Source organism: Hyperolius riggenbachi, chromosome 12 (assembly GCF_040937935.1).
Source record: "Hyperolius riggenbachi isolate aHypRig1 chromosome 12, aHypRig1.pri, whole genome shotgun sequence".
NCBI classification, from domain to species: Eukaryota; Metazoa; Chordata; class Amphibia; order Anura; family Hyperoliidae; genus Hyperolius; species Hyperolius riggenbachi.
The window spans coordinates 173,215,393-173,228,618 of NC_090657.1; the positions used below are offsets into that span (position 1 = coordinate 173,215,393).

The following is a 13,226-nucleotide window of genomic DNA, read 5'->3' on the forward strand; positions in this document are numbered from 1 at the left end:
TAATCATGAGTTAAGTTAGATAAGGAGAGATAAATAATTCAACAGAAAAGCTTTGTGATTCCGCCCCTCAGTAACTTATAATGATATGGCTAAACTCATTATAGTATATAGTGCATTATGATCTAGCTTTATTGTTTATCTGATGTTTCTATGGAGGAAGATTTTTATTTTGCTCCTAGAAAAAGTGTGAACATATGGGGTGCTCTGTCCATCCTGACACCCCACAGTGTGATGTAGACACCACTACACCACTCCGATTCCGAGGACAAGAAGTCAAATGTAAACATAGCTGGCTTGTCATTAGAGAATAAAACAGAAAATAACTCATTTTCTGTGATTACGGTATCTCTTTTTTCTACTTTACAAGTATTAAATAGGAACTTTAACCAAGGATTGAACTTCATCCCAATCAGTAGCTGATACCCCCTTTCCCATGACAAATCCTTTCCTTTTCTCAAACAGATCATCAGGGGGCTCTGTATGGCTGATATTGTGGTGAAACCCCTCCCACAGTGTGATGTCATGACCAAGGTCCTGACACTTTGTTGTCTGTGAACTTTGTTGCATTGTGGGAAATAATGGATTTTTCCAACTGCCAAGCAAGCAGTATCTCCCTCTGTGCATAGAACTCTCAGTAACAAACATTGCATACAGATCACCTGGCAGAACTAAAGATGTCAACAGTGACCTAACTGAGGAGCTTGGGGCCGCAGTGTGAGTTTCACATGGGGCCCAAAGCACTCTATTGATATGAAGCCCCAAAACCTACCAAGGACAATTTTCAGTGTCGGAGAGGTGTACTCAGGGTAAGGAAACAGTTAAGGATTAGCACTATTCATTGCACATATAGAGGTGTTCATTAACAGCATAGTACCAAAAGAAAAGTTAATAAAATGGATGCCCCCTCTGTTCTGGGGGCCTTGGTGCGGTCGGAACCGCTGCATCCCCTATTGCTACACCACTGGATGTCACCACCTGTGATAAATCTTAGAATGTAAATCAGGGGAGGAAAGATTTTACAATAGGCAAAAACTGACTAATCTATAAATGAATATTGTAAAAAAAAATAAGCAATTTTATTCATTATGTTTATTTCATTGCAGTTCCTCTGGTCTCTCCTTTTGAGATGACATTCAGTTGGTGGATCATTGGATGTAACTAGGACTTAGAGATATTCAAGACATTCTATACATGTTTTAGGGTTGTCAGCAGTTGCTGAAGTTTTTCATTAGAGGTTGGTTTGTTTTTGGTATCATCAGGGATCTGGAAATACAATTGGTCATCAAGAAAGTACTCCTCCGACGGATGAATTAAACAAGGAAGCCTCAAAAGCAGTCCAGTGATGTAACCCCCAAACAAGGAGATCCCAAACGACATCCCAAAAGCCGCAGCTTGGTAGAGGGCCTGATCTGTTGCTGTCCAGGTAGTCCCACTTCCTACAGATTCCAAAACAGGTGGCTGACCCTCTGCAGTGTCATCATAAAGGATCTCATGCAGACTAGAGCCGGATGCATTGATGTGTCCAAGTAATATAACCACAATACTGCTGATGGTACCAATGATAGCCGGCAAGCCATGAAGGTTATGGATTCCACATTGGTCATGTAGCTTGATCTTTCTGGCTAAGAAAGGGCTCAAGTATTGGTAGCCAAGCACACAGGAAAGGGAAGCAAGGCATCCTACACCAAAAGCCCCCCCAGGGCTGATGATATCTGCGGTAATACCTACCGCCACCCCACCTGCCAGAGAAGCGTTTTGCAGATGTATAAGGCTAATCCTTCCTCGTTTGTCCACCAAGCTTGAGATGGTGAAGGTGGTGATTGTCCCTGAACTCAAAGCCAGAAACGTATTGACAATAGCTCGGTGTTGAGCATCTCCAGGTTTGGCCAATACAGAATTAAAGCTTGGCCAGAAAATCCAGAGGAAAATAGTACCAAGGAGAGAGAGAAGATCAGAGTTTATACTTGTGGCTTCTTTCGGGTGACCCTTTCGTAGCTTAGGATGGTAAAGCACTTGAGCAACCCCCAAGCCAAAATAGCATGAGAAGATGTGGATAGCAATTGTCCCACCAACATCATGAACATGGAAGAAACTGTTGACCACCCAATCGTTGACCACAAAAAGTGGAATCTCCACGACAGAAAGCAGCAGCAACTGGACGGGGCTGGTCCTCCCCATGACGGCTCCTATCGAGATCAGAACAGTCACTGCAGCAAACTCGGCGTCAAGAACGTTTTCCAGACCTAGATGTATTTTCCCATCTTTGTAGCGGTAGAAGAATCCTTGGACAACCAAAGACCACTGGATGGCAAAATTGCCAATCAAGAAGTTGAAAGCAATTCCTCCGAAGCTGTAAAGTTTTAAAAATGACAACATGAGGCCCAGTCCAACGAACAGCATGACGTGGACATCTTTGAAGAAGGGGAAGATGGAGGCAAGGTGGTCTTCTTTTCCTGCAGTCCCATTAAGCAGAGGTGATGTGTACGAGTCACCGTCATAACTCATAAACAAGACAAACACCACGACAAGCCCTCCTTGCAGCAAGGCCATGAAGACGGGTAGCTGGCATCGCAAACTTGGGGAGAAGACAATGGACATGATGCATGAAGACAGAATCCTGAGAGCACCTCTCTCACCGGCAACTTGCACAACATTTGATTCTCGTGCTTAACAACAGCCAAACATTGCTCCTTGCCAATTGGCTGAGACAGGTCTCCAGCAAAGAGGCTGTAATGCTGTGACTGGGTGACCTTTGTGCTGCAGTAATATGCATTGTTTAAAGATTACCTTTTATTAGTGTGTTACAAGCACTGTGTACATCCAAACCTTGTAATTTAACGCAAGGCTGAACACTGGCTCGGCTCAACTCTATCTTCTAATCTACATCAATGATAGCTGACATGGGGGAGGTGATTTTCATTGGCATGCTGAGGCATGTAGTTCCTCAGCAGCTGGTGGAACAAGTTGTCCAAGTCTGACCCAAGGTCAGTGTTCTTGGTGGGAACTTGTTTGGGTATTGCTGAGTGTGATATGTTTATTATTGCACCCAATTCTAGTTTTTTTGTGGGCTGTTTTAAAAACACTTCCGCAAAATGCTTTTGAATTCTTGGAAAACTTTTTATATTAGTTTTAAAGTAAACCTGAACCTGTAAAAAAACAAACCTTATGATAATAATGAATTGTATGTGTAGAATAGATAATGAATATAACATTAGTAGCAAAGAAAAGTGTCTCATATTTTTATTTTACGTTATATTTATTTATAACATTGCATCATTCTGTCATGTTTGCAGTTTACAAACCACACTCTTTCTTTTAAAGAGAATCTGTACTGTAAAATTCTTACAATAAAAAGCATACCATTCTATTCATTATGTTCTCCTGGGCCCCTCTGTGCGGTTTCTGCCAATCCCTGCTGCAATCCTAGCTTGTAATTGCCATTTTTATGCAGTGTTTACAAACAAAAGACATAGCAAGTGATAGGCTGAGAGTAACTCAGTGTGTGAGTCATATGGAGTGTGCAGGGGGCCTGGATAGGGTGTGTATAGCTTCTAGCCAATCACAAGCAGCACAGCACATTCCAGCCTGACTGCCTGAGCCCGACAGACCCGACAGAGGAGAGAAGATTAGATCATATAACAGAGATAACACAGCCACTGTGCAAGTAGGAAAGGCTGCAGTAAGACAAACCACATTAGAACAGGTATAGGAACTTATAGGATAGAAGAAATAAGGATGACAATTTTGTTACAGAGTCTCTTTAAAGAGACACTGAAGCGGAAAAAAAATTATGATATTATGATTTGTATGTGTAGTACAGATAAGAAATAAAACTTTAAGATCAGATACATCAGTCTAATTGTTTCCAGTACAGGAAGAGATAAGAAACTCCAGTTGCTATCTCTATGCAAAAAAGCCATTAAGCTCTACGACTTTGAAAGTTGTGGAGAGGGCTGTTTTCTGACTTTTATTATCTCAACTGTTCCTGAACTATTTACTTTTTCTCCGCCAGAGGAGAGGTCATTAGTTCACAGACTGCTCTGAAAGAATCATTTTGAATGCAGAGTGTTGTGTAATCTGCACATATTATAAAATGATGCAATGTTAGAAAAACACTATATACCTGAAAATAAAAATATGAGAATATTTTCTTTGCTGCTAATCTTCTAGTAATTATTCATAGTAGACAACCAATTCATTATATCATATATTTTTTTTCGCTTCAGTGTCTCTTTAAACAGTAAAACAAAGCAGAGCTAATGACCCCTTGAACTTTCCTGCAGTAAAACCTTATTACAAGCTGTCTCTCTGTGTAAGTGCTTCAGAAAACAGGACTGTATTCGACCTAAATGGGTGGACGAGCTCAGAGAAGCTCTTTTGCAAAGCTAACAACTGAAGATTTTTTGTAACTCTTCTTGCACTGGAAAACAATATGAGACTCTTCTTAGCTACTAATGTTCTATTTCTTAGCTGTTCTACACATTCACTTCATTGTCTCATACGTTTATTTTCACTTTAGGTTTGCTTTAAATAGTGTGGAAAGATAACAAAGAGGAACTTTTCTGAATATAACATGATACATAAAATTGCTTATTTTTCACAATACTACTGTATAAATGATCTAGTAAGATATTGCCCAATGTAAAATATTTCTGATTAAAGCCTTTACATTCATACAAGGCATACAAGGCACATTGCCCAATGGGGAGTGGGACCCGATCCCTTGGGCAACATTGCAGGGCTAAGACTGTACAGACACGTCACCTGTAGGTTAGCGACCTGTTCTGTTCCTAAGGGGGGAGGAGTGCCAGGGTGACGTCATGTGAGGGGCGGGGTAAGTGGGGAGAACAAAGCTCTTGGCTGTCGCCCCGCCGAAGCGATCTGCCAGGCGGATTCCTGGCAGAGCAGTAGAGAAGGGGCAGTAACCACCATGTGCACGTTGGATTCTCGGCAGAGACGGTTGCTATCGACAGCCTCGGATAAATTTCATCTAGCGTGACATGGAGCTTTACATTCTGAAACGTATCACAGGTGGTGACATCTTTACTGCTGGCAAGGTGCATCACTGCGGAACGTTTTCATTGTGTGTTCCAAAGTCAGCAGATACAACACCTTATCTCCCAGAGTGCATTCCAAGGAGAATCATTCATAATCATAAACATCCTAGGATAAACATCACTGGGAGGGCGAGACTACATACCATTCAATATACAGTGATATTTAGATATAGGAACTATTTCTGATATTGGAACCAGGATAATTAATGTAAAAGTGGGATCCTGAATAATTTACTACATCGTACTAAATAAATCACTACGGGGCCTCTCTAGCAAGAAAACCCCCATCGTTTTCTAAAGCCCCATACACACGCTCAACAGCGTCTTTTATGCAGCACAATTATCAAGCAACCTTTGTTGTGAAACAAGTTGAAACAACCAGAAAATGTTGCTTGCTATTGTTCAAACAACGTCTTATCAGACTTATCAGTTTTTTGAACAGACGCAAGCAACTTTTTCTGGTTGTTTCAATTTGTTTCACAACAAAGGTTGCTTGATAATTGTGCTGCATAAAAGATCGCTGTTGAGCATATGTATGAGGCTTTCTATCACCTTTTAGGAGAGCTTTCCCCCTAACTTCCTTTGTCGGGGACCTCCGTGGATCTTTATGGTTTTAACATAAAAAATTGTAATTCCGGGGACAGGAAATGGAAATAAGAAATAGTCCAGGATTCTAAATCTCCTTCATGCAACAAAAACTTGTTTTGATTCATGCTGTCTCTGTGAGTTCTAAATAGATTTCCCCACTTGACTTCCTGTTTAGACAGGAAGTAAAGGAAATTCTTACAGATGGAGACACAGGACAGCCGTAAAAATCCCAGAGTTTTTCACACGTTTAAAAACTAAAACATTTGTGGTGGAAACAATATTTGACTAATAGAATAATGTGAGTTCTGGGGTATCTCGGTTTAGACCTATTTAACGTTTGATTGTCCTTTGCTGAGCCTTCAGAGTCCTCTAGAAACAATACTTTGCGTGAATTGCTAAGCTTTTTGGCATGTGGGTCCATACAATATCATAATAGAATTCTATCTGCCCCAGATGAAATACAGTCTTTAAAATTACCGTCTTATTAAATATTTGGGCATAGCTCCCAACTGTCACTCTTTCTTCCTTATTTGTCCCTTTTTTCAAGACTGATGTATAGATCTGCATTAGTATATGTATTTTTCTACTGAAAAATGTGTTTGACTCTGAACTTTAATCCCGTCAATTAAATTGGAATATTTATTATTTTCATATGTTAAAATGAAAAAAAAAAAAAACTAATGCTGATAGAAAGGAGCAGGGTGGCTTGAATGATAAAACAACATCTTTTGGTTCTGAATTCTTTGTGGTAAGCGTGACTAAGTGTGTGGCGGGGGTGTGTGGTTAGAGGTGTAGTAGGGGCGTGTCTTAAAGGGAGTCTGAAGTGAAAATAAAAAGATACTCACCTAAGGAAAGGGAAGGTTCTGGGTCCTATAGAGCATTCCCGGTTTCCTCACGGTCCCCGCGTTCCCCTGCAGGCTCCCCCATTAGCAGTCTATGACCTATGGGTTGTAGACTGCTCTCGTCCATGTTGGGTAGGCTTCGGGAGTGCTCGGGCTTCCAAAGACGGGCCACTCCATACTGCGCACTTGCGATTTTCAGTGTGAAACCTGCCTAAGGCCTGTTATACACTTTCATTGAAAACCCAGCGTTGTTATACCCTGTTTTACTGCAGAGTAATGCAAGGCAATTAGGCCTAGCACAATTAACGCGTCGTGTCACGTTACGCCGAAAGTGCCCGAGCCGCCGGCAAGCCGACACTGGCGCAACAGGCGTTGCCACAAGACTACCGCGGCGGCAGGAGTAATGTAAGTCAATGGGCAATGCATACCTTTTAAAAAAGTTTGGCGGCGGCATTGCGACGGGCATGTGCGCAACGACAAAATATGACGGGGGGAATCCCAGTGACATACTTCCTGTCCAGCAGGAAGTACATCACTGGGTGAGGGGCGTGCGATGCTATGCATAGGACCCTGTCGGCAATCTCTGCCGCAGGGTCATCTGTTTGTGGCAGTGGCGCAGCAATAGGGGTTGCAGAGGTAGCGACCGCATCGGGGCCCTCCCTCAAGCACAATACTACCTCTCTATTGGCCCTGTGCTGGTAATAATCATTTCTATGGATGCTTTAAATAGTAGTGATAATTAACAAGCTGTTCCCCATCCCCTTCCTGCACATCTGACACTGTGGAAAACCTTGGCAGGTTTTGGTGCGCCATATCAATTGTTATGTATAGAGTGCTTGGGTGGCCCCATGTAAAACTTGCAACGTAGCTCTTTAGCTATGCCACTGGTTTGTGGTTTTGTGCCTTGCGGAGTGATGCGGCTAGGCGGGCATTGCACTGCAAATGTAAACCTCCGATGTAAAACTGGCCTAAAAGTTAGGCAACCCTCTTTACTGTTGTAGAAAGGTGAGAGGTAGGAAGGGGCTCATGCTATCCCAATCTTCAAGGAAAACTTTTGACAGTTTATACCTCCTGTCTGGTTGATCAACAATTGAGTGATTTTACTCCTTAGTTTGTACAGTTCTGAGAAAATTCTAAGGTCAGCAGTGAGATAAGGTTTTACTGTGTTTGTCTTTCAGGGTATACTCATACCAATGAGGACTGTAAATTCCTTTGTCATTATTTCCATGAATGGTTATTTTTGCCCTGCATTGTGTGAACTGGCTACCCAGAATCCTTTAGTTAAAAAGAAAAAAAAAGTTTGAATGTGAAAGGGGCACTATGGTGACAATTAAACCAAAAATAAAGGATAGGAATAATGGGAGAGTATGTTTGAAAAACTATTTTTACAAATAAAATTTACATTGTAAATACAATTCATGCCCATTTTCTTGTTTTTAAATGAGGGAATCACTACTGATGGAAAATTAAGTCCACTAAAGACTTCTGGTGCAGCCCATAATGCCATGGGGAAGGTAGAGCAGAGTCAAGGCAGGGTATTGTAAAATATTACCCCCTGTGAGGCTATAGAAGTAATGTTGGATCATTCCAAAAGCTTCTACAGTTAAGCCTACAGATTAGATGTTTCTGACTGAAGTGTGACTGGATTAGCTGCATGAATGTTCCAGGTGTGCGCTTCAGACACTACTGCCACCAAAGAGGTCAGCAGGGCTGCCAGGTAACTGGTATTGTTTAATAGGAAATATAAATGGCAGCCTCCATATCCCTCTCACAACATGTGTACTTTACATGTAAGTGTACATTTTTTTTTAAGTGTAAGTTGTAAATGTAAGTTTACTTGAAGTGTTCTTAATGCAAATGGTTTTACGGCTTAATACAAGACTTGTAGACATTTCGTACTGATTCCAGACATAAAACGGTTTCCTTTGCAGAACTTGTTTTTTCTCTGCCTTGAAGCTCCTTGATTGGATGATATGAACTACATCACTTTTACCTAGTCAGGAGCACAGCCACTGGCCAATTCCTGCATTGCACACTGTCTGTGCTTTAGGCTGGAGCGTTCTCAGAGATATTCAGTCTGTGCCTCCCCCTTTCAGTTTGAGCAGCCAGATGATGCAATCCGAGCAGCACCACAATCACTTCGCTTGGAAATTACTGTCTCAAATCTGCTTCTGGCCATAGAATCAACGTTTTAAGTCAGGGTTTTTAGCTGCTCCTGCCCATGTGAAGCCAACAAGCACTCTGACTCGTTGCTATTAGGGCATTAGCACACTGTGTTATGGATTTCATCAACCTGTTTCAGAGGGCAATATGCAGTGACATCAGGCAGGGCATGAACAGCACTTTTTGATGGACAAACTGATACGCTGCACAGCACTGCGTCCTCCTCACAGCATCCTTCTTCATCACCAAAGCCACATGGCACCTTTTGTTGGATATCGGTACTATTGAACTTTTGGCCTGAGGAAGCAGGGAAAGCCCACGAAACATATTGTCAAACTCTTTCTGTGCAATAAACTTTTTGAATTCCGCTAATCTATACTGGTTGCTATTTTCTACAGCAGAGGTAAGCCAACCACTGCATCTCCTTTTTAACCCTTTAGCAGCCAATTTATTTAGAGGCTTGCAAGTGCGCCAAGCCAATTTATGTTAGCACATTTTATTTATTATTTGTTACATTTCCTTGCTTCTAATTAGTACTGTTGTAATGTGTATTTATGGCCATTTGTCACTAGGGGCAGTGTAAGACAATAACAGAGGACTTCTGCTTTCAGTTTTTTATCCTCTGCTAGCAGAGAAACATCAAAGCATTCCAAGAATTTACAGCACAAGGAGTTCTGCCAGCTGAGCTCAATAGCTGTGCACTTATCTCTGACGAGATAATTCCTTTGAAGCTGCGAATGGGTTAAACTGTTTTTAATTATTTTTGGGCGCCCCCACTCTCCAGTATTACTGTTTTGTTTTGTTTTGCTTTTTTCCAAGCCATATTGGTGGTTGCCCCAGGAAAAATGTAAATACCATAATCCTCTTTACCTGAATATTCCTTGGTACTTTCACATATTGCGCTGTCGGCTACTGGTATTTGTTCCCTTTGTGGTTATTTGGTTTCCTGGAATGTCCAGGTGTGTCCACCTTCAAGTCCGCTTGTTCTTGTGGACATGTGACCAAGTAAGAGCGTACACACTGGCATTCACACTTGCCGGTTGCTTGGCAGCAGAAAACTCTGTGTTAACCAAACGCATGCAGACCATGGCATGCAATGTGTGACCCAGACACTGCAATAGACTGTGAACAGGCGGTGGGCCACATATTGATGGTTTGCGACCTCCCCACTGCGCAAAAAAAAAAAAAACGGGAACAGCGAATCAGTGAAAGGCACTGAAATAACTATACCGTTCCTTTAAACGAGCTATTAGGTTCTTCACTGTTTCCAGTGTGTTCTGTATCACTACCAAGAAACCCTTAATTCTGCAGCACACATTATGGCCGCCGCCCACAGTAAGCCGCCACCACTGCACTCAGCCGCCACCCACACTAAGCCAATACCCACATTAAGCTTCCACCCATGATTGCGCCACCAACACTAAGGCACTGGTACTGAGCTAAAAAAATGGATCCATACAAAAGGATCCGCTTTCCATTGCTACTTATTCATTTTTTTATCTGTTCCTGTTCCGTTGGCATCTGTTTTACATTAGTTTCCACTCCGTAAAGGTGCTAAAATTAGCACATGTATAATCCAAGATGGTGCTGTATCATAGAGTTGACAGAAAGTGTCTAGAAAGGTCCGTTTGTATAATCCGTGTGTGTACATGCGTTTTCTCATTGGCTCCCGTGTACTGCTTTAGCCTCCGTTTCAGTTCTGCTGGGCTCAGTCGTCTGGAAAAGTCGATCCAGACCCAAACTTGCCGTCCATTTGGCAGAGCGTGTGGAACGGATCAGTTCGAATGGACCAATGTGAACGGATGCATCGGGTAACATATGATCTGTTTGGATCCGGTCCGTTTTTACTGGCAGCATGAACGGGGCCCAACCCGCTGCTAGGGCTGATTCTCTCATGAAGCAAGGTGAAACATTTGCATCAGGCGCAGAGATTTCAGGGGCAGCATTTTTGTACTGCGCGTACCTTCCTGAGGAGGAATGGAGTGGCTGAGGGTGGGCAGTTTGTTTGTCACAGACTCACAGCTAAATGAAGCAGAGTAAATTGTCGGGTGCTGTGTGATGATCCCAAATCATCGGGGGAGAGGGGGGAGTTGCATCCTCACAAGTTTGCCTCAGGCAGCAAAAAAGTCCAGAACCTGTCCTGCCCGCCGCCCACAGGTTCTTTTAAATCTGTACATATTTACAATCTTCGGTTAGAATGTAGGATGGGTTTGAAGAAATACTGGTCAAAATCCTTGCAATATAAAAGGTGACAATTGGCAGGTTGTCATGGTGATCTCATACTTACAACTGTGTTTACTCCATCTAGATAATAACCTTAGTATGTCAGGCATAGCATCACAGCTCGACTTTAGCTTGTATTTCCTGTCCAAAGAATAACATCCTCCAGTAACTGGCGCACATGAGTATTAGCCTGGCCTCTGGTGGACCCAGGCTCTTGAGATATACTTGGTAGCAGGACTCCTGTGCATGATGTCATTTCATCTGAAGACCCTCCAGTAGGTCAGGATACTGGAAGGAGGTGGGGGGGGGGGGGTGCTACAAACAGGAGATGGGGCTATTTTCTCCCCATTCCCCTCTCTATTGTCCTCAGCAATAAGCCCTTCTTCATCAACAGGAAGACAAACAAAACAGTTATGGCATGAGCAGGCACCTGTTCCATGTGGACGAGGCCGCACCTGCAGAGAGGCCGGAGGAGGCTCGCTCACTCCAGGGACAGGCGGCTGTGCGCAGCCTTCCAGATGTACTAAACATAAATGATGTCACCCAACAGAAGTGGCATAAGAAGAATTGTAGTGAGGGAAATACTGAAAAAAAAATCATCCAACTCAGTAAGAATAGAGAGAAATGCAATTACAGTAGAATATCGTTATAGTAAACTCTGATATATTAAACCTCTGGCTATAGTAAAGTCAGTTCTTAGGTTCCAACCGGGCGCCTGTATGAATATACGATGTATGACCAATTCTGATAAACATCTGACATGGTAAACTATTTTTCCTGGACCCTTGAAATTTACTACAAAGGGATTCTACTGTATTGAAAAAATTGCATTAGAAAAATTGGAGAACCATTTAGTTTTTGCAATTTACAAAATACCAGTTGAGGTCCAGCTGCCAACTGGATTCCCCCTTGTACTCCTCTTTCCTCCCCTCTCAACCAGCCAAACTCTCTCTTTACCCTTTATGAGTTACCTTGCAGAGTAGGGGCTTAACTACAAATTTTAAGGCGTTTGTATGATGCCCCTCCCCAATGTTCAGTGCCCTTGCCTGCAGTGACTACTGTGGGGCAGTGGTCTATCTGCTGGGGTGGTCATATAACACATGTGGCCCCCATGCCCACCACCCATATCAAGGGTGGCCACCATGACTTCTTCCACGCATAGCAAGTGTGGCCAGCATGACTCCATCCATCCATAGCAAGGGTGGCCACCATGACTCCACCCCCCATAACAAATGTGGCCACCATGACTCTCTCCATTCATAGCAAGGGTGGCCACCACGACTCACTCCAACCAGGGTGGCTACCATGACTTCCTCTATTCATAGCAAGGGTGGCTACTATAATTCCCTGTACCCATAGCAAGTGTGGCCATCATAACTCCATTCACTAATAGCAGGGGTGGCCACCATTATTCCCTCCACCCATAACTAGGGTGGTCACCATGTTTTCCACCAACCATAGCAAGTGTGGCAACCATGACTCATCCCACCCATAACAAGGGTGGCCACCATGACTCTCTCTGCCCATAACAAGTGTGGCCACTATGACTCTCTCCGTTCATGGCAAGGGTGGACACCATGACTACCTTCACCCATACAAGGGTGGCCACTATGATTCCATCCAACCATAGCAAGTGTGGCCTCCATGACTACCTTCACCCATACAAGTGTGGCCACTATGATTCCATCCAACCATAGCAAGTGTGGCCACCATGACTACCTTCACCCATACAAGGGTGGCCACTATGATTCCCTCCAACCAGGGACGTTGCTAGGATCTGAAGAGATTGGGGGCACTTTTGGACACACAAGACGGAAAATGGATGTAGCCATGGACTCGAATGTGGGTGTGGTCGTGGGTGGAGCCAAATTTACATGACTTTAACAGTCATGTAAGTAGGCCTCCCCAGCAAAATGTTGGATGAAGTGCTGCCAGCTTATCTGGCAGTCACCCAATAGCATTCCCTGACCTTCTAGTGGACCACCTCCCATTCTCGTGGACCTTTTTTCATTCAGGCACCACAACTCCCAGCATGCCCCCATAGAAGAACCACAGCTCCCTACATGCCCCCATAAAGGCATTACGGTGCACAGCATGGCACCACAGCACCCAGTATACCCAGGGCCGGTTTAAGCAACAATGGGGCCCCAGGGCAAAATAAACCTGGGGGGGCCCCAACAGATACGCCGGAACAAAAATTGGCATTAAGGGACCTTTTTTGCAGCTGGTATAGTCGCCCTGACTAATCCACATTCTGGCTACCCCATCCTGCATGGGGGACAAGGGGTTAAAAAGTTTCAGGAGGGGGGACACCACATAATTTAAAAATAAAAATTCCCACACTCTAAACATA

The 13,226-nt window shown here is 43.3% G+C and overlaps 1 pseudogene; it reads right to left on the reverse strand.

Moving 5' to 3' along the window:
* Positions 1 to 1,086: 1,086 nt before the first annotated feature.
* On the reverse strand, positions 1,087 to 2,640 carry LOC137541191 (ammonium transporter Rh type A pseudogene; annotated as a pseudogene).
* Positions 2,641 to 13,226: the final 10,586 nt, after the last annotated feature.